Source organism: Choloepus didactylus, chromosome X, assembly GCF_015220235.1.
Source record: "Choloepus didactylus isolate mChoDid1 chromosome X, mChoDid1.pri, whole genome shotgun sequence".
Taxonomy (NCBI): domain Eukaryota; kingdom Metazoa; phylum Chordata; class Mammalia; order Pilosa; family Megalonychidae; genus Choloepus; species Choloepus didactylus.
The window spans coordinates 54,857,661-54,878,711 of record NC_051334.1 but is presented as its reverse complement, the minus strand read 5'-3'; the positions used below and the strand labels follow the sequence as shown (position 1 = coordinate 54,878,711).

General features: G+C 37.8%; 1 protein-coding gene across 4 annotated transcripts in view; it reads left to right on the top strand.

Annotated features, from left to right (window-relative positions):
• Window positions 1-21,051, top strand: part of LOC119523534 (P antigen family member 3-like) — a 170,454-nt gene that overhangs the window by 125,038 nt on the left and 24,365 nt on the right. For 2 of the 4 annotated variants that reach the window (XM_037822341.1, XM_037822340.1), the window contains exon 2: window positions 7,613-7,664. The exons of the other annotated variants lie outside the window; for them this stretch is intronic. The gene's annotated coding sequence lies outside the window, so the exon portion shown is untranslated. The remainder of the gene's footprint in view (window positions 1-7,612; window positions 7,665-21,051) is intronic. 4 annotated transcript variants of the gene reach the window in all.

The window sequence follows — 21,051 nt, the reverse complement described above, 5'->3', positions numbered from 1 at the left end:
GCATCCCCAGCACGTTAAATAGCTTATCTGTTCTTCCTGGATTATTGTTCCCCCTTCCTTAATTGCTCTCTACTGCTAGTTCCCCTACATTCTACATTATAAACCATTTGTTTTACATTTTTCAAAGTTCACATTAGTGGTAGCATATAATATTTCTCTTTTTGTGCCTGGCTTATTTCGCTCAGCATTATGTCTTCAAGGTTCATCCATGTTGTCATATGTTTCACCAGATCGTTCCTTCTTACTGCCGCGTAGTATTCCATCGTGTGTATATACCACATTTTATTTATCCACTCATCTGTTGAAGGACATTTGGGTTGTTTCCATCTCTTGGCAATTGTGAATAATGCTGCTATGAACATTGGCGTGCAGATATCTGTTCGTGTCACTGCTTTCCGATCTTCCGGGTATATACCGAGGAGTGCAATCGCTGGATCGAATGGTAGCTCTATATCTAGTTTTCTAAGGAACTGCCAGACTGACTTCCAGAGTGGCTGAACCATTATACAGTCCCACCAACAATGAATAAGAGTTCCAATTTCTCCACATCCCCTCCAGCATTTGTAGTTTCCTGTTTGTTTAATGGCAGCCATTCTAACCGGTGTTAGATGGTATCTCATTGTGGTCTTAATTTGCATCTCTCTAATAGCTAGTGAAGCTGAACATTTTTTCATGTGTTTCTTGGTCATTTGTATTTCCTCTTCAGAGAACTGTCTTTTCATATCTTTTGCCCATTTTATAATTGGGCTGTCTGTACTATTGTCATTGAGTTGTAGGATTTCTTTGTATATGCAAGATATCAGTCTTTTGTCAGATACATGGTTTCCAAAAATTTTTTCCCATTGAGTTGGCTGCCTCTTTACCTTTTTGAGAAATTCCTTTGAGGTGCAGAAACTTCTAAGCTTGAGGAGTTCCCATTTATCTATTTTCTCTTTTGTTGCTTGTGCTTTGGGTGTAAAGTCTAGGAAGTGGCCTCCTAATACAAGGTCTTGAAGATGTTTTCCTACATTATCTTCTAGGAGTTTTATGGTACTTTCTTTTATATTGAGATCTTTGGTCCATTTTGATTTAATTTTTGTGTAGGGGGTGAGGTAGGGGTCCTCTTTCATTCTTTTGGATATGGATATCCAACTCTCCCAGCCCCATTTGTTGAAAAGACCATTATGGCTCAGTTCGGTGACTTTGGGGGCCTTATCAAAGATCAGTCGGCCATAGATCTGAGGGTCTATCTCTGAATTCTCAATTCGATTCCATTGATCTATATGTCTATCTTTGTGCCAGTACCATGCTGTCTTGGCAACTGTGGCTTTATAATAAGCTTCAAAGTCAGGGAGTGTAAGTCCTCCCACTTCGTTTTTCTTTTTTAGAGTGTCTTTAGCAATTCGAGGCATCTTCCCTTTCCAAATAAATTTGATAACTAGCTTTTCCAAGTCTGCAAAGTAGGTTGTTGGAATTTTGATTGGGATTGCATTGAATCTGTAGATGAGTTTGGGTAGAATTGACATCTTAATGACATTTAGCCTTCCTATCCATGAACATGGAATATTTTTCCATCTTTTAAGGTCCCCTTCTATTTCTTTTAGTAGAGTTATGTAGTTTTCTTTGTATAGGTCTTTTACATCTTTGGTTAAGTTGATTCCTAGGTACTTGATTTTTTTAGTTGCTATTGAAAATGGTATCTTTTTCTTGAGTGTCTCTTCAGTTTGTTCATTTCTAGCATATAGAAACATTACTGACTTATGTGCATTAATCTTGTATCCCGCTACTTTGCTAAATTTGTTTATTAGCTCTAGTAGGTGTATCGTTGATTTCTCAGGGTTTTCTAGATATAAGATCATATCATCTGCAAACAATGACAGTTTTACTTCTTCTTTTCCAATTTGGATGCCTTTTATTTCTTTGTCTTGCCGGATTGCCCTGGCTAGCACTTCCAGCACAATGTTGAATAACAGTGGTGACAGCGGGCATCCTTGTCTTGTTCCTGATCTTAGAGGGAAGGCTTTCAGTCTCTCACCATTGAGTGCTATGCTGGCTGTGGGTTTTTCATATATGCTCTTTATCATGTTGAGGAAGTTTCCTTCAATTCCTACCTTTTGAAGTGTTTTTATCAAAAAGGGATGTTGGATTTTGTCAAATGCTTTTTCAGCATCTATTGAGATGATCAATTGATTTTTCCCTTTCGAGTTTTTAATGTGTTGTAATACATTGATTGTTTTTCTGATGTTGAACCATCCTTGCATGCCTGGAATGAACCCCACTTGGTCATGGTGTATGATTTTTTTAATGTGTCTTTGGATTCGATTTGCAAGTATTTTGTTGAGGATTTTTGCATCTATATTCATTAGGGAGATTGGCCGGTAGTTTTCCTTTTTTGTAGCATCTTTGCCTGGTTTTGGTATTAGATTGATGTTAGCTTCATAAAATGAGTTAGGTAGTGTTCCATTTTTTTCAATGTTTTGAAAGAGTTTGAGTAAGATTGGTGTCAGTTCTTTCTGGAAAGTTTGGTAGAATTCCCCTGTGAAGCCATCTGGCCCTGGGCATTTATTTGTGGGAAGATTTTTGATGACTGATTGGATCTCTTTGCTTGTGATGGGTTGGTTGAGGTCTTCTATTTCTTCTCTGGTCAGTCTAGGTTGTTCATATGTTTCCAGGAAATTGTCCATTTCTTCTACATTATCCAGTTTGTTGCCATACAGTTGTTCATAATATCCTCTTATAATTTTTTTAATTTCTTCAGGATCTGCAGTTATGTCACCTTTTTCATTCATTATTTTGTTTATATGGGTCTTCTCTCTTTTTGATTTTGTCAGTCTAGCTAGGGGCTTGTCAATCTTGTTGATCTTCTCAAAGAACCAACTTTTGGTGATATTTATCCTTTCTATTGTTTTTTTGTTCTCTATGTCATTTATTTCTGCTTTAATCCTTGTTATTTCTTTTCTTCTACTTGGTTTAGGATTGGTTTGCTGTTCATTTTCTAGCTTCTTCAGTTGATCCATTAGTTCTTTGATTTTGGCTCTTTCTTCCTTTTTAATATATGCATTTAGTGCTATAAATTTCCCCCTTAGCACTGCTTTTGCTGCATCCCATAGGTTTTGGTATGTTGTGTTCTCATTTTCATTCGTCTCTATATATTTAGCAATTTCTCTTGCTATTTCTTCTTTAACCCACTGGTTGTTTAGGAGTGTGTTGTTTAACCTCCAGGTATTTGTGAATTTTCTAAGTCTCTGATGGTTATTGACTTCTAATTGTATTCCATTGTGGTCAGAGAATGTGCTTTGAATGATTTCAATCTTTTTAAATTTATTGAGGCTTGTTTTATGTCCCAGCATATGATCTATTCTGGAGAAAGTTCCGTGAGCACTAGAAAAGTATGTGTATCCTGGTGATTTGGGATGTAATGTCCTGTAGATGTCTGTTAAATCTAATTCATTTATCAGATTGTTTAGGTTTTCAATTTCCTTATTGGTCTTCTGTCTGGTTGATCTATCTATAGGAGAGAGTGATGTGTTGAAGTCTCCCACAATTATTGTGGAAACATCAATTGCTTCCTTTAGTTTTGCCAATGTTTCTCTCATGTATTTTGTGGCACCTTGATTGGGTGCATAGACATTTACGATTGTTATTTCTTCTTGCTGAATTGCCCCTTTTATTAGTATGTAGTGGCCTTCTTTGTCTCTCAAAACATCCCTGCATTTGAAGTCTATTTTATCTGAGATTAATATTGCTACACCTGCTTTCTTTTGGCTGTAGCTTGCATGAAATATTTTTTTCCATCCTTTCACTTTCAATTTCTTTGTGTCCCTGTGTCTAAGATGAGTCTCTTGTATGCAACATATTGATGGTTCATTTTTTTTGATCCATTCTGCGAATCTATATCTTTTAATTGGGGAGTTTAATCCATTTACATTCAACGTTAAAACCGTGAAGGCATTTCTTGAATCGGCCATCTTATCCTTTGGATTATGTTTGCCATATTTTTCCCTCTCTCTATTAATATCCTTTATTGTACCCATACCGAATCTCTTTAGTACTGAACCTTTCTCCAAGTCTCTCTGTCCTGTCTTTGTTTCTCTGTCTGTAGGGCTCCCTTGAGTATCTCCAGTAGGGCAGGTCTCTTGTTAGCAAATTCTCTCAGCATTTCTTTGTCTGTGAAAAATTTAAGCTCTCCCTCAAATTTGAAGGAGAGCTTTGCTGGATAAAGTATTCTTGGCTGGAAATTCCTCTCTCTCAGAATTTTAAATATATCGTGCCATTGCCTTCTCGCCTCCATGGTGGCTGCTGAGTAGTCACTACTTAGTCTTATGCTGTTTCCTTTGTATGTGGTGAATTGCTTTTCTCTTGCTGCTTTCAGAACTTGCTCCTTCTCTTCTATGTTTGACAGTGTGATCAGTATATGTCTCGGAGTGGGTTTTTTTGGATTTATTCTATTTGGAGTTCGCTGAGCATTTATGATTTGTGTATTTATGTTGTTTAGAAGATTTGGGAAGTTTTCCCCAACAATTTCTTTGAATACTCTTCCTAGACCTTTACCCTTTTCTTCCCCTTCTGGGACACCAATGAGTCTTATATTCGGACGCTTCATATTATCTATCATATCCCTGAGGTCCATTTCGAGTTTTTCAATTTTTTTCCCCATTCTTTCTTTTATGCTTTCATTTTCCATTCTGTCATCTTCCAGGTCACTGATTCGTTGTTCAACTTCCTCTAGTCTTGTACTATGAGTGTCCAGAATCTTTTTAATTTGGTCAACAGTTTCTTTAATTTCCATAAGATCATCCATTTTTTTATTTAGTCTTGCAATGTCTTCTTTATGCTCTTCTAGGGTCTTCTTGATTTCCTTCATATCCTGTACTAGGGTCTCATTGTTCGTCTTTAGTTCTTTGAGTAGCTGCTGTAGGTGTGTCTCTTCTGGTCTTTTGATTTGGGTGCTTGGGCTTGGGTTATCCATATCGTCTGGTTTTTTCATATGCTTTATAATTTTCTGTTGTTTTTGGCCTCGTGGCATTTGCTGTCCTTGATAGGGTTCTTTTAGGGTTTGTAGACCAGTTGAAGTCCTTATCTCTAATTTATCAGATCTACAGCTTCGTGGAGTACACTTTCTCTAACTAACCAGCAGGTGGCGTCCACGAGCCACCTGTTCTCCACAAGCCAGATCTCCCCTGCTTAGCCTTTTTGGTGAGTGGGGGAGTGAGTCTTGTGGGGCCCAATTGGTGTCCCAAGCTTGCGTGTGTAGTTGGTGTTGCCTGCCCTGTATGTGGGGCGTGTTTCTGGGCAGTCGGGGAGGGGGGGTGGCCCTAACAATCAAATCTCCCTGATGATCCTAGAGTTTTAAAGCTACTGCAATAGTCTAATCCTTCAGTTCAGTCCTGCCACAGTTTGTCTCTGCCACTGACCCACAAGTCTTTGGTATTGGCGTATGGCTCCTGAGACTTGCAAGTGGGCCCCTCTTCCAGGCTGTGCACCCCGGGTCCTCTGTTGAGGGATGACTGTGCTATGTCACAGGTGAGTGCCGTCCCCCCAGGGCAGTTCTGGGCTGCTGGGCTGTGTTGGGAGGCTCCCAGTCTGCTCAAATGATGGCTGAATGGGGCTCTGTTAATTCACACTGCTCCCCCTTCCCAGCTCTGGGACATTCAGCTGAGGTTGCAGGGAAGGCTAATGTCCACGCCCAGTTTTGTGGTGTGTGCCTGTTATTTGAAGCACTTCCGTCACACTGGGTTGTCTGGGGCAGCTCTGGGCTATGGGGCTGGCGATGGGCAGGAGTGTTTCCTGTCCACCAGGATGGTGGCTGTGAGCGGACACCCCCCTTTTCTTGGGAAGTTGTGTTGTTTAGTGAATTTTCTCAGCCACTGGATTATTGCCTTTTGTCTCAGAGCTCTCTTATTTCTGCTCTTGACTTGACGTGCCCAAATTTCAATTCTTTGACGCTTTCTGTATTGAGCTTCTTAGAGTAATTGTTTTAGAAAAAGCAAAAAGGATTTAAAAAAAAAAAAAAAAAAAAAAAAAAAAAGGCCCTCCTCAGAGATCTAATGGGTTATTGAAATGCTAATAGACAAAGCAACCAGGGCCATTAAGGAAAGGTGCCCTGGGCGGAGAGATCAGCCTTGCTTCGGGATTTGCATATGCGCCTCAAGGCCTGATCTCCGCCCTTCCCCTTTCTGTGTTCACCAGAACTCCAAAAATCCTCTGCTTTTACTTTGGAGCTTCTCGTGTTGTTTTCCTTCTATGCCCGTCTCCTCTCTGCTGGGCTGGCTGCTCTCAGAGTCTCTGGTGTCTGGCCTCAGTCTATCTATGGTTGGAGTTTGAATCAGTAGAATGAGTTTCCGATGAGAGCAGCCACTGCAATTCTCCCTTCTCCTTCCTGGAGCTGACAGCCCCTCCTCCCCCGGGACTGAGCCTGGCAGGGAGGGGCGCGGGTCCCCTGGCCGCAAAAACTTACAGATTTCGGTGATCTCAGCAGTTCCACGTTTTCATGAGTGTTGTATGAAGTATGCCCAAAGACAGATTGCTCTGTGGTGTCCAGTCCACGCAGTTCCTGGCTTTTTACCTACTTTCCTGGAAGAGTAACTAAAACATACAGCTCACCAGTCTGCCATCTTGCCCCGCCTCCTCTCCCTTCTTTTTTAAATCAACTGTATGAAAAAAAAAGTTAAAAAGAAAACAAACATACAATAAAAGAGCATTTCAAAGAGACCATAACAAGGGAGTAAGAAAAAGACAACTAAGCTAAGATAACTGCTTAACTTCCAACATGTTCCTACTTTACCCCAAGAAAGTTACCTAATATAGCAACATTTCTGTGAACTAGTGCAGTACTTTAATGATTTGATACACAAAGTAATCTATCACTGAAAACTGAGCTTGTCTTATGTTTAAAAAAAGAAAATCTTAATGGCACCTATGTGTATGTAAAGAAAACTGTAGTATAATTTCTTCAATACATGTTTATTATCAATTCATGAAATCAGAGGACATGTAAGTAACAGAATGACAGTCACCAAGAGTGGTTAAAACTACCAACTAACATGCAGTTGAAAATACCACATTTAAGATGCAATGACTTACTGAAAAATGTGCCAATGACAAGAAAATTGAGCTATTTCAAAAATCATAAATGTAAAAGGCAATTCAGAAAAAGTTGAATTTATTATTTTCCATTGACACACTATAAGTTAAATAAAGAGAACAATCAAGTTGTCTCATGGACTGGAAGGTGACTTATTAATTCATTTTCATTTCCAAACCTCATCAAACAGTGACTACACTTATGAGGTAAGTCTGCCAAATGCTTGAGATCTAGATGAATTTTAAGATCTTCAATTTGTCCTGTTGAATATTCACAGTGTTGATATGAATAAATCCCTTCAGATAAATGTGAATTTAAATGCATGCAATATTACAGATACTTGAAAAGCCTTTCCCACTGTCATCACAAACCAACTATAGCAACATGTCTGTTAACACTTGCATGCCTACTCTGAAAACCACAAACTTGACAGACAATGAAGTTTTTACATTTGTCAAAGATAATTTTGCTTAAGAGGCTGTACTGTCTATGTTCTCCATTGTTATTCTTTTCACTTAACTCTATTAATTTACATGCATGTTCATTCAGACAGGGAAGTCCTGGTGGCTGACCCATGTGTACCAAGCTGCTCCAGGGATAGGTAAGTCATGTGACAAGTATTAGCATGTAACTAATGTAAGGCCCTGTTGTCAGTGCTGGGAATACTGCACTGGTCAAAACGTGCAAACTCCCTGCTCTCATGAAGCATGCATTCTAGACTGGGGAGGGAGACAGTAAAAAACTAAACAAAGAAATACCTACCATGTCAGAGGTGAAAAGTGCTGTGAAGCCAGGTGTGTTTATTCTGACAATTAAACCAGTGACGTAGTATTTTCTTCAATTTTCAGTAATGATACCAGATATCCATAAAAAATGAAGTTATTTGCATGCAAAGAAACAGATTTCATTTAACAATATTAATTAAATAATAATTTGATTTTGAGGGCCAGAAATGGAAAAATCCTAAGGGTAAATGATAGGGATCAATCAAATGCCACCCCAAACCATGCTGGGTGCTGAAAACTGTGCCTCCTTGCCTTGTGCAATGGCAAGAGAAAAGGAATCCGAGTTCTATCCAATCCACAGCACACAGATTAAGAAAAGAGTTTGGCTGGCACCCGGTACGCAAGCCTTCTATATTTTTGATTCCTACACAGATTACTTCTATTGTATTGACTCTGGAATGGAGGAAATGCTCTTCTTAGAAGTGTCATTAGAAAAGAATGTCTAAATCAGAAACACCCAGTGATGCCCATTGTTGAGTCTGAAAGAAGAAATGAAGAGACCAATGAAACATCATCCTTGCCATGGGGAATACACTGGTCACTGACACTCTGGACAGGGTGAAGATAGAAGACACAATGCTCTCTCACTCCCTTGAATGAGCAGAAATTTGAGCAGACAGATTTCCTATTTTCACTTATTTGTAGTGTATATACTTCTACTTGACACACAGCTCATATAATAATACCTAAACACTATGGAGGGGAAAGGTGGGTACTACAGTGGTACGATAATGTTCTAGATGAAGTGTGGGGATTAATGGCACAAACAGCATCCGAGTTAACAGAAAAATGAGCAGATGGGTTTCCTTTTTCATTTACAGTATATAATTTCCAATAAACATGTTCAGGGTATAACAGTAGCTCCACTGCATTGAGAGCGTAGCATGTGTCATCATCACTAGTACAATAAACATGTTCTGAGCACCTCCTGCTGGGGTCCAGGCTCCAGGATCTGGGCTTTGGTGGACTTGATGCACACAGCTATGTTTCATGCAGAATAACAAACGGGAAACAGTTCACATATTATGAAACAAGCATGACAAAAGCCAGGACAGGGGTGAACCAGCAGGGGACACTTGGAACACAGAAGAGAGCTCTGTATCCCAGGCGGTCAGGAGCGATGTATCACAGAGGGTGGTATAATGTTATACAATATTATTGCCCCATATGCAGATGTGGAAACTGAGGATCAGAGAGGTTAAGCAACTAACTCAAATTTACAGAGCTGGGTAGGGTGTCGACCATTTTCCACTTAGGTCTGTTCTCAGACAAAAGTCACTACACTGTTCATTACATGGATCTTTCCCTCTTAATGCTGTCACATGTTTTGTTACACATTCACCACCCTTGTCTTACTTACCTTCTGCTTTCTTTGCCCTTAAAATTCTTATAACCTGGTAAATATACTACAGATATTTGTTGAATTGCATCAGACCTTTTTACTTTATAAAGGTAAATTTTTCCTAGCCATGCACCTTACCAAACAGATTTTCTTCTGTTTGTATTGCACCCAAAATAATGAGAATGGATGACTGTGTTCTACAATGTTAGCTTGCCTATTTCACTCAATCTTAAATACAATTTGAATCATAACCAATATGCAACTAAAAACGGTAAAACCAGTGCTTCAAAAAAACACAAAACATTGTATCAAATGCCAAGACTTCCCATGTCAAAGACACGACCACTTTGATGGGGCCTTGGTGAAATTCTGCTCCTTAGCAAATGGAAATCCTTTCTTTTTTGTTCCTTTCTCTCTGTTGATGGTACTCTGAGAGGCTCAGCCAAACAAGGCCGTTTATGTTTGTTTGCTTTTTGACAAAACCAACAAGAAAAAGGATTCTGAAACACACACACACACACACAAATATAAGCAAACACAAATCCTATCCACCAATAGGGGTATGTATATACAGGGAAATTGTTTTGGGGATGCAAAGGAAAATCAACAAGCAATCATAAAATCAAATTTCTGATTACAATAGAGTTCTACTGCCCAGGATCTGCCATACTACAGCAGCCAGGACAACCGAAGAGGCCCTCCTTTCTTTAAATATATGACACCACAGCTTGTATTTGACAAAATCATCTAAATAATTGCATACCAACGCAGGAGTCACAGAGCATATTAAAAGCATCTCTATTCATAGATGACATCATGATCGACCTTCCACACACACACTTCCTAGAAAGAGGTTCTCTGTTGATTTCAATATGGGACATGAAGTTTCTTTGCTATCATTTGAATTATTTTGCCTTGTCTTGTGGGCCCTGAAGCTCTTGAACATGGATTCAAACCCAATTATCTACCGAGTGCTGAACCAACGCCCTGAGGAAATTTAAATGTCGTATTTCTCCGCTTAAAAATGTCCATCCACAAATGGAAAAAGAGATCCATTCCACACACATTTTAAACTCGCAGTTCAGACACTGAAAAGACATAGGGTGCCTGAGAAATACCATCTGCATTCTTAAGAGACCACCATCCACCGTTCCCCAAAGAGAAGGGCCCTGTTCCCACGACCTGACCGTGCAACTGACCTGTTCTAAGAAAGATCTCGCTCTCGAGCTCTCATGGGCGCGTTCTTCCCGGAGAAGCGGGATTGTCTGTCTGAGGGACTGTTTGGGTGCAAACACACGAAATAAAACTGTGCTCCTTGAAGAGAAGGGGCTGATATCGTACCTCCCAGCAAAGTCCCTTGGCGACACGAGGGTGGTCCTCCCCAGGGGCATGATGGTTATTTGGCAGGAAGGTTTCAGAAGCACATAGGAAGAGTTCCCTGGTCAGTGGGGGTGACTTCTTAGAGAAGGCTCGTGGGTGCGGGCTGAAAACATTGAAAGGAGGGGGATTTCTCCTGTGACTAGATTGAAGGAGAAAGACCTGCTATTTGATTAAAAAAATTATTGTGGTCACATATGCAACGTATCATTTCCCATTTTAACAACTTTCAATTATACAATTTATTGGTGTTAATTACCTTCAGGATGTTGTTCTAACGTCACCATCATCCATTGCCAAAACTTTCCACCACCCCAAACACAATCTCTGTACCCACTAAGAATTAACTTGCCACTCACAACCTCCTTCCCATCACCCCACCCCCAACCCCTGGGATCTTGTAATTTTCTGTCTGTCTTTATGAATTTACAAATTCCAGGATATTCATATAAGTGGGATCATACAGTATTTGTGCTTTTGTGTCTGGCTTATTTTGCTCAACGTGATGTCTTTGTGGTTCATCTATGTTGTAGTACATGTCAGAATGTCATTCCTTCTCATGACTGAGTAATATTCCCTTGCATGTTGTTCTAGTTTGCTAATGCTGCCGGAATGCAAAACACCAGAAATGGATTGGCTTTTATAAAAGGGGGTTTATTTGGTCACACAGTTACAATCTTAAGGCCATGAAGTGTCCAGGGTAACGCATCAATAATTGGGTACCTTCACTGGAGGATGGCCAGTGGTATCTGGAAAACCTCTGTTAGCTGGGAAGGCACGTGGCTGGCATCTGCTCCAGAGTTCTGGTTTCAAAATGGCTTTCTCCCAGGACGTTCCTCTCTAGGCTTCAGCTTCTCTCCAAAATGTCACTCTCAGTTGCTCTTGGGGCATTTGTCCTCTCTTAGCTTCTCCGGAGCAAAAGTCTGCTTTCAAAGGCTGTCTCCAAAATGTCTCTGTAAACTTCAGTTCCTCTCTCAGCTCCTGCGCATTCTTCAAAGTGTCCCTCTTGGCTGTAGCAAGTTCACTCCTTCTGTCTGAGTTTATATACTGCTCCAGTAATCAAGGGCCATGCTGAAGGCGTGGGGTCATGCCTCCATGGAAATTATCTCATCAGAGTTATCTCCTACAGTTGGGTGGGTCACATCTCCATGGAAACACTCAAAGGATTCCAATCTAATCAGTGTTAGGTCCAAAGTCATTTAGGAATCCACACAACGCAGCGAGTCAAAGTATAAAGTTTATTAGAGGAAAAAAGGTGAGTGAGAGCCAGAAGGCAAAAGAAGGATGGCTCTCAGCTCTCAGCTGGGAGCTGCATTTTTTTTAGAACAAACAAAGGGACCCATGTGGGGAAGGGTGCCTGCTATGGTGTTCTGTGCCTCAATTGGGTGAGTGCTTATTTAGGTTTGGGGTGATTGGTTGGTAGAATTCTGAGACAATATTCTTTTTAGGAAAGCAGCTGCATTATCTAGCTAGGGAGAGCAGGCCTTTTTGGTTGTTTATTTTATGGGCATATCTGACCTTGCCTTACCTGCCTTTGAGGTGCCACTGTGGCTGGGACGGCCTTGAACAGCTTTGAACAGCCTCATTCTTTAGTTTATGGGGCACCTGTTTTCTGTGAGATAAGCTGCAGGGCCCCTGGGTTCGAAACTCCTTCTACATGTTAGTTTCTTCTTCTGGGATCTAACATTCCTGTTTTTTGCTTTTAATAAAAATTGGCACAGGTTTGGCTCCATTAGGGTTAAGGCTTTAACTTAGCTCAAGGCAACTTTTTGCAGAGGCTGGGGCGTCGTTTTTTCTCTTTGACTGCTTCTGGCTGGGTGGGGTCGTGGTTGGGGGTAGTTGCCTTGAACTAAGCTTTAGCATTATTAAATTGATGTCTGGATATCTTCTGCTGGAACTGGCTGGTAGCGAGGCTCTTCTTGCGGTAGGAGCAGACCTTCAAATTTTTGTTGTAGCAGGAGCATGTTTTTGGAATTTTGCTGGTAAGTCACGGCTGCTATTGACCTATTGATAAATTTAATTAGACATTGTAAGAGGCAAGGAGCAAAAAGAAAAATTAATATAAGGATAATTAATGGCCCAATAAGGGGGAGTAGAATAGCTCGTAGAGGCTTGGAGAAGAATGAAAGAAAGTTTGATAGAAAGTTTTCTAACTAGGTAGAAGAGAGAAAGCTGTTTGGTTAGCATTTTCTTGTTATTTTTAGTTTTTTTCTTATTTAGGCTTGCTTTTTAAGGTTTTGATTATGAGACTATATGGTTACATCCCTCATATTTTACCACTGGCAATGCTGGGAAAGTTCCTGGGAGTAGAGAATAAGTTTTTGTTGTTGAGATTAGAGCAACAGCAAGTTATGTTAACAAGGGCCTTTTATGGTTAGAATAACTGGTTAGAATAATAAAGCTGCTTGAGTGAAGTAATTTTAATAAACAGCTTTTTCTTTTTCTCTATTGGCTATTGAGGACTATATTAACCATTTTTTAGCTAAAGAATTATATTGAATATTTTGTATTTATTTAGCTTTTAAATTTTTCTTTTTTATGAGACTTTTTTTATTTTTTAAGAAACGGTATCTTGTGAGCATCTCTTATAAAAGGGAAAGTGGGTGGAGGTTTTTTTCTTGTAACTGCTTTTTGCTGAGCAAGGGTGAAGAGGTTTTTATATTAATTTGGAAGATGTTTTGGACATAAACTCACAGATACAATATAGGCCATAATAAGATAAGCAAATGACAAATAGAATAAAAACTATGGTTATGAGGGCTATTTTCTATTTTATAGTAAATTTATTAACCACTTAGAAAATGCATTTAGTTTATTATAGTTTTAACATTATTATTATTTTGCATATGATTTAATATTGAAGAGACATTATTATATTTATTTGGTATATATGTATAGCACTTAATGCTAATGAATGCTTAAGTTTTTCATGAGCTGCATTGGGTGTTAAGTTTACGGCACCATACATGCTGTCCCCTCATAGGATCAGGCTTTAGTGTTAATTATTAATTGTTTTTAGGTTTCAACCACATCACACTGGCAATCACAGCTTCGGGAGGTATCTTCTTTGTACAGTTGTTGTAGCACAGCATCGTTGGTCTTCTGGGAAACAGGACTGTGGGCTTTAGGGTTCCATTGGGCTGTTTCATAGTGCCCTCTGACACTATGCAGCAGAGTCAGTCTGGAGGCAGTGTTCACTGAAAAGCCAAAGTGATTGAGTCTTTTGTGGTAGGCAGAGGCAAAGGTGTCTGTAGTAAAAGGTGTTTGCAGTAACAGCATGTGTCCATTTACTTCTGGAGCACGTCCATGTGATGTATTTGACACCCTTATAGCTTTAGGGACCACAGAAATGGGTCTTACCAATAACTCTGATGGGGGGAGAGCATGCAGGCATAGTACTAGGAGCTTGGTTTAAACATGCAAGCACTTTAATTAAAATAGAGGTTTAGTTTTTCTTTACATTTTTACTAGGGTTATGTTAGATAATGGGTAGAACATAATTTATATATTTGTCTTGCTTTTTTTTTAAAAGGTTTTTCTTTGTTATAGTTGAAGATGAAGCTTTGACTTGTAGCTAACTGCAAGCACTTTTAGAGAAGGATTAGAGTAAAACAATGTAATTTACAAGGACATTTGGCTTTTTTTGTGACAGATAACACTTTAAAATAACTGAAATTATAATTAGCATTACTATATTGTTGTTTGATGTTATGCACATCAGTAACCAAAAGAAGGTTAGAAGTTTTTAATTCTTATAACATTGTCTAAACATTTCTTGTGCAACTTATACTATATGAATTTAATTATTTTTTAGTAGTTTATATATATATATATATATATATATATTTATTTTTTTTTTTACCCAAGGTGAAAGAACAAATTCTTTGTAACTGTTGGGAATAAAAACATATTGTTTAAGGTTTGACCTTGAGAAAATAAAATGTTAAAAGTTATTAGGTTTGAAGCAGTATATATTTTTTAACTTAATTAATTACTTGGCAAAGTATTATTATTATTATTTTTAATGTAGTGTGCTAACTTAATACTGTTAAATATTTGAGGTTTGATGACAAGTTGAAGTGAAGATATTAAGTTTTCTCTATATATTCCAGGTTTACTACAGTGATTACTAAGTAATTGATGGATACATTTATTTGAGGCATGGATAGCTTAGAAAACAAATAATATTTTTATACATTTACAAAGTTTTATTTAATATAAAATGAGTAAACATAGTTTTATTTATTGGCTAAACAAGGCTGTTAGAGGGACTTTGTGTTAGTGTTACGGGTTTGTTTGTTACACTTTAAACCTATGGTTTTTATTAGAAAAGGCCTGAGCCTTATTAGGTTGTCGTGTAGCCAGTTTGGGTTTTATTAAGTAACCTCCCATTCAAATAAGAGTATAGGGATAGACAATAATTTAAAAGTAAAGAGTACGTAATACAAGAATTTAAATAAACAATCAAGGACATAATAATGATAACATAAAGTGCAAGAAGTTATTTTGATAAAAGAGACTTTTTGCATCCTATATTGATTACTTAGAAAAACACTTCTACAACCTTTTATTAAGAAATAACACCTCAATAATTTAAGGAAACTTTTTCTCTTTTTTAATAAAAACAGCAGGAGACCTTAACATGAGGAGCTTGCAGTATAGTGAGGAATGTTTTATATTTTATGAATTATTAGGCACATACCCACAACATTGAATATTAATTACTGCTTTGGGTGGTGGTTAAAATATTTAATGCTATTTTGTTTTATGAAACCACTTTTTTCTTTAATTATGAGGCACTATTTTTAAGCAATGTAATTACTAGTTTTTACCATTTTTTAACTTTGACCACAGAAATAATTGTTTTTACAAACTTTTTTACAGCTTTCTGTATCTATCTTTTAACCTTGACTACAGAAATAAATTTTCTACTCTACAAACTTTTTGCAACATTTTGTATCTATCCAGGCTTTACCCACATTCCTAAACAATGAGTCATTTAGGACAAAGACACTTTTCTTTTCCTCTTAATTAGAGAAACATTCTTTATATTTTCTATACAACATGTTATTACCACAAAATTAAACTTGTTAGAATGATGCTAAATATTTTTAAACATTTTAGTTAGTGCATTTTGAAACAGTAATAAACAATCTTTTGGCTTTTTTGAAAATATTTACAGCTTTTAACTGTTTAGCTTTTGTTGAAGTACAAACTTTTAATATAGGACTTGGAGGATATGAATCATTTGTCCTAGTTATTATATTAAGACTTTTTACTTTGTATTATTTAGAAATTGTATTTTAGTGTTTTAGAGTGAAATTTTGTTAAATATGCTTTTATATTAGAAGGAATAGCTGCTTTTTTACCATCATAACACAAATCATTAGTTGGTATATGAGAATAACAAGACTTTTTAGCTGTTTGATCTTTATAGAGAGAGGGAGTCAAAGTTCTTATTATCAGATTCTTTAGTAGAGATATTATTTTGTGACACTGGTTTGACAATTTGCACTTTTGCTGTTTTTTAAATTGTATTAGTTACTTTTGATGTCTTTCTAGAAATTTTAGGTTTTTGCAAGGACCCTTTTGACTAGGTCTTTTGACTTTTTAATTTTAAAAACTAATACGCTAGCACATTTACATTATTATTTCTTTTATTTAATTGCCTTGGAAGGCTTTATATTAAAGCAGAGGTGGAAGTCCATGTATTTTTAAATTGTAACTTTTTTTTTAACTTACAGATTTCTTTGTCTTTCTTGAGACAGTTTGCTATAGCTAGCCATACCACACATAGAGGCCAGCTGGCTGCAGCTATAGCTCATTAACAATTTTTAATGATACTTTCTAAATTTAGACTAATTATTAAGAACAGTTTTTAAGAGAGATATAGCTGGCATATTTTAAGAGTTTTCCACAGCTGAGCAATAGCAAAAGAAATTATAAAGACAAAACATAGGAGTAGGAGCTGTTTAAATGTAACTGGTTTTTTTTTTTTTAATCTTCATTTTATTGAGATATATTCACATACCATGCAGTCATACAAAACAAATCGTACATTCGATTGTTCACAGTACCATTACATAGTTGTACATTCATCACCTAAATCAATCCCTGACACCTTCATTAGCACACACACAAAAATAACAAGAATAATAATTAGAGTGAAAAAGAGCAATTGAAGTAAAAAAGAACACTGGGTACCTTTGTCTGTTTGTTTGTTTGTTTCCTTCCCCTATTTTTCTACTCATCCATCCCTAAACTAGACAAAGTGGAGTGTGGTCCTTATGGCTTTCCCAATCCCATTGTCACCCCTCATAAGCTACATTTTTATACAATTGTCTTCAAGATTCATGGGTTCTGGGTTGTAGTTTGATAGTTTCAGGTATCCACCACCAGCTACCCCAATTCTTTAGAACCTAAAAAGGGTTGTCTAAAGTGTGCGTAAGAGTGCCCACCAGAGTGACCTCTCGGCTCCTTTTGGAATCTCTCTGCCACTGAAGCTTACTTCATTTCCTTTCACATCCCCCTTTTGGTCAAGAAGATGTTCTCCATCCCACGATGCCGGGTCTACATTCCTCCCCGGGAGTCATATTCCATGTTGCCAGGGAGATTCACTCCCCTGGGTGTCTGATCCCACATAGGGGGGAGGGCAGTGATTTCACCTTTCAAGTTGGCTTAGGTAGAGAGAGAGGGCCACATCTGAGCAACAAAGAGGCATTCAGGAGGAGGCTCTTAGGCACAATTATAGGGAGGCCTAGCCTCTCCTTTGCAGCAACCGTCTTCCCAAGGGTAAAACCTATGGTAGAGGGCTCAACCCACCAAACCACCAGTACCCTATGTCCGTGGTCATGTTAGCAACCATCGAGGTGGGGTAGGCCAATACCCCTGCATTCTCCACAGGATCCTCAAGGGGGCACTACATATTTTTTTCCTTGTTTTTCTTTTTTTTTTTTAACTTTCCTTTCTTTTTTAAATCAACTGTATGAAAAAAAATTAAAAAAAAAAAAACATACAATAAAAGAACATTTCAAAGAGACCATAACAAGGGAGTAAGAAAAAGACAACTAACCTAAGATAACTGCTTTACTTCCAACCTGTTCCTACTTTACCCCAAGAAAGTTACCTAATATAGCAACATTTCTGTGAACTTGTTCCTACTATATCCATCAGAAATTAACAGACCATAGTCATTCCTGGGCATCCCCAGAACGTTAAATAGCTTATCTGTTCTTCTTGGATTATTGTTCCCCCTTCCTTAATTGCTCTCTATTGCTAGTTCCCCTACATTCTACATTATAAACCATTTGTTTTACATTTTTCAAAGTTCACATTAGTGGTAGCATATAATATTTCTCTTTTTGTGCCTGGCTTATTTCGCTCAGCATTATGTCTTCAAGGTTCATCCATGTTGTCATATGTTTCACGAGATCGTTCCTTCTTACTGCCGCGTAGTATTCCATCGTGTGTATATACCACATTTTATTTATCCACTCATCTGTTGAAGGACATTTGGGTTGTTTCCATCTCTTGGCAATTGTGAATAATGCTGCTATGAACATTGGTGTGCAGATATCTGTTCGTGTCACTGCTTTCCGATCTTCCGGGTATATACCGAGAAGTGCAATCGCTGGATCGAACGGTAACTCTATATCTAGTTTTCTAAGGAACTGCCAGACTGACTTCCAGAGTGGCTGAACCATTATACAGTCCCACCAACAGTGAATAAGAGTTCCAATTTCTCCACATCCCCTCCAGCATTTGTAGTTTCCTGTTTGTTTAATGGCAGCCATTCTAACCGGTGTTAGATGGTATCTCATTGTGGTCTTAATTTGCATCTCTCTAATAGCTAGTGAAGCTGTACATTTTTTCATGTGTTTCTTGGCCATTTGTATTTCCTCTTCAGAGAACTGTCTTTTCATATCTTTTGCCCATTTTATAATTGGGCCGACTGTACTATTGTCATTGAGTTGTAGGATTTCTTTATATATGCAAGATATCAGTCTTTTGTCAGATACATGGTTTCCAAAAATTTTTTCCCATTGAGTTGGCTGCCTCTTTACCTTTTTGAGAAATTCCTTTGAGGTGCAGAAACTTCTAAGCTTGAGGAGTTCCCATTTATCTATTTTCTCTTTTGTTGCTTGTGCTTTGGGTGTAAAGTCTAGGAAGTGGCCGCCTAATACAAGGTCTTGAAGATGTTTTCCTACATTATCTTCTAGGAGTTTTATGGTACTTTCTTTTATATTGAGATCTTTGGTCCATTTTGAGTTAATTTTTGTGTAGGGGGTGAGGTAGGGGTCCTCTTTCATTCTTTTGGATATGGATATCCAACTCTCCCAGCCCCATTTGTTGAAAAGACCATTATGACTCAGTTCAGTGACTTTGGGGGCCTTATCAAAGATCAGTCGGCCATAGATCTGAGGGTCTATCTCTGAATTCTCAATTCGATTCCATTGATCTATATGTCTATCTTTGTGCCAGTACCATGCTGTTTTGGCAACTGTGGCTTTATAGTAAGCTTCAAAGTCAGGGAGTGTAAGTCCTCCCACTTCGTTTTTCTTTTTTAGAGTGTCTTTAGCAATTCGAGGCATCTTCCCTTTCCAAATAAATTTGATAACTAGCTTTTCCAAGTCTGCAAAGTAGGTTGTTGGAATTTTGATTGGGATTGCATTGAATCTGTAGATGAGTTTGGGTAGAATTGACATCTTAATGACATTTAGTCTTCCTATCCATGAACATGGAATATTTTTCCATCTTTTAAGGTCCCCTTCTATTTCTTTTAGTAGAGTTATGTAGTTTTCTTTGTATAGGTCTTTTACATCTTTGGTTAAGTTTATTCGTAGGTACTTGATTTTTTTAGTTGCTATTGAAAATGGTATCTTTTTCTTGAGTGTCTCTTCAGGTTGTTGATTTCTAGCATATAGAAACATTACTGACTTATGTGCATTAACCTTGTATCCCGCTACTTTGCTAAATTTGTTTATTAGCTCTAGTAGCTGTATCGTCGATTTCTCAGGGTTTTCTAGATATAAGATCATATCATCTGCAAACAATGACAGTTTTACTTCTTCTTTTCCAATTTGGATGCCTTTTATTTCTTTGTCTTGCCGGATTGCCCTGGCTAGCACTTCCAGCACAATGTTGAATAACAGTGGTGACAGCGGGCATCCTTGTCTTGTTCCTGATCTTAGAGGGAAGGCTTTCAGTCTCTCACGATTGAGTACTATGCTGGCTGTGGGTTTTTCATATATGCTCTTTATCATGTTGAGGAAGTTTCCTTCAATTCCTACCTTTTGAAGTGTTTTTATCAAAAAGGGATGTTGGATTTTGTCAAATGCTTTTTCAGCATCTACTGAGATGATCAATTGATTTTTCCCTTTCGAGTTTTTAATGTGTTGTAATACATTGATTGTTTTTCTTATGTTGAACCATCCTTGCATGCCTGGAATGAACCCCACTTGGTCATGGTGTATGATTTTTTTAATGTGTCTTTGGATTCGATTTGCAAGTATTTTGTTGAGGATTTTTGCATCTATATTCATTAGGGAGATTGGCCGGTAGTTTTCCTTTTTTGTAGCATCTTTGCCTGGTTTTGGTATTAGATTGATGTTAGCTTCATAAAATGAGTTATGTAGTGTTCCATTTTCTTCAATGTTTTGAAAGAGTTTGAGTAAGATTGGTGTCAGTTCTTTCTGGAAAGTTTGGTAGAATTCCCCTGTGAAGCCATCTGGCCCTGGGCATTTATTTGTGGGAAGATTTTTGATGACTGATTGGATCTCTTTGCTTGTGATGGGTTGGTTGAGGTCTTCTATTTCTTCTCTGGTCAGTCTAGGTTGTTCATATGTTTCCAGGAAATTGTCCATTTCCTCTACATTATCCAGTTTGTTGCCATACAGTTGTTCATAGTATCCTCTTATAATTTTTTTAATTTCTTCAGGATCTGCAGTTATGTCACCTTTTTCATTCATTATTTTGTTTATATGGGTCTTCTCTCTTTTTGATTTTGTCAGTCTAGCTAGGGGCTTGTCAATCTTGTTGATCTTCTCAAAGAACCAACTTTTGGTGATATTTATCCTCTCTATTGTTTTTTGGTTCTCTATGTCATTTATTTCTGCTTTAATCCTTGTTATTTCTTTTCTTCTACTTGGTTTAGGATTGGTTTGCTGTTCATTTTCTAGCTTCTTCAGTTGATCCATTAGTTCTTTGATTTTGGCTCTTTCTTCCTTTTTAATATATGCGTTTAGTGCTATAAATTTCCCCCTTAGCACTGCTTTTGCTGCATCCCATAGGTTTTGGTATGTTGTGTTCTCATTTTCATTCGTCTCTATATATTTAGCAATTTCTCTTGCTATTTCTTCTTTAACCCACTGATTGTTTAGGAGTGTGTTGTTTAACCTCCAGGTATTTGTGAATTTTCTAAGTCTCTGATGGTTATTGACTTCTAATTGTATTCCATTGTGGTCAGAGAATGTGCTTTGAATAAT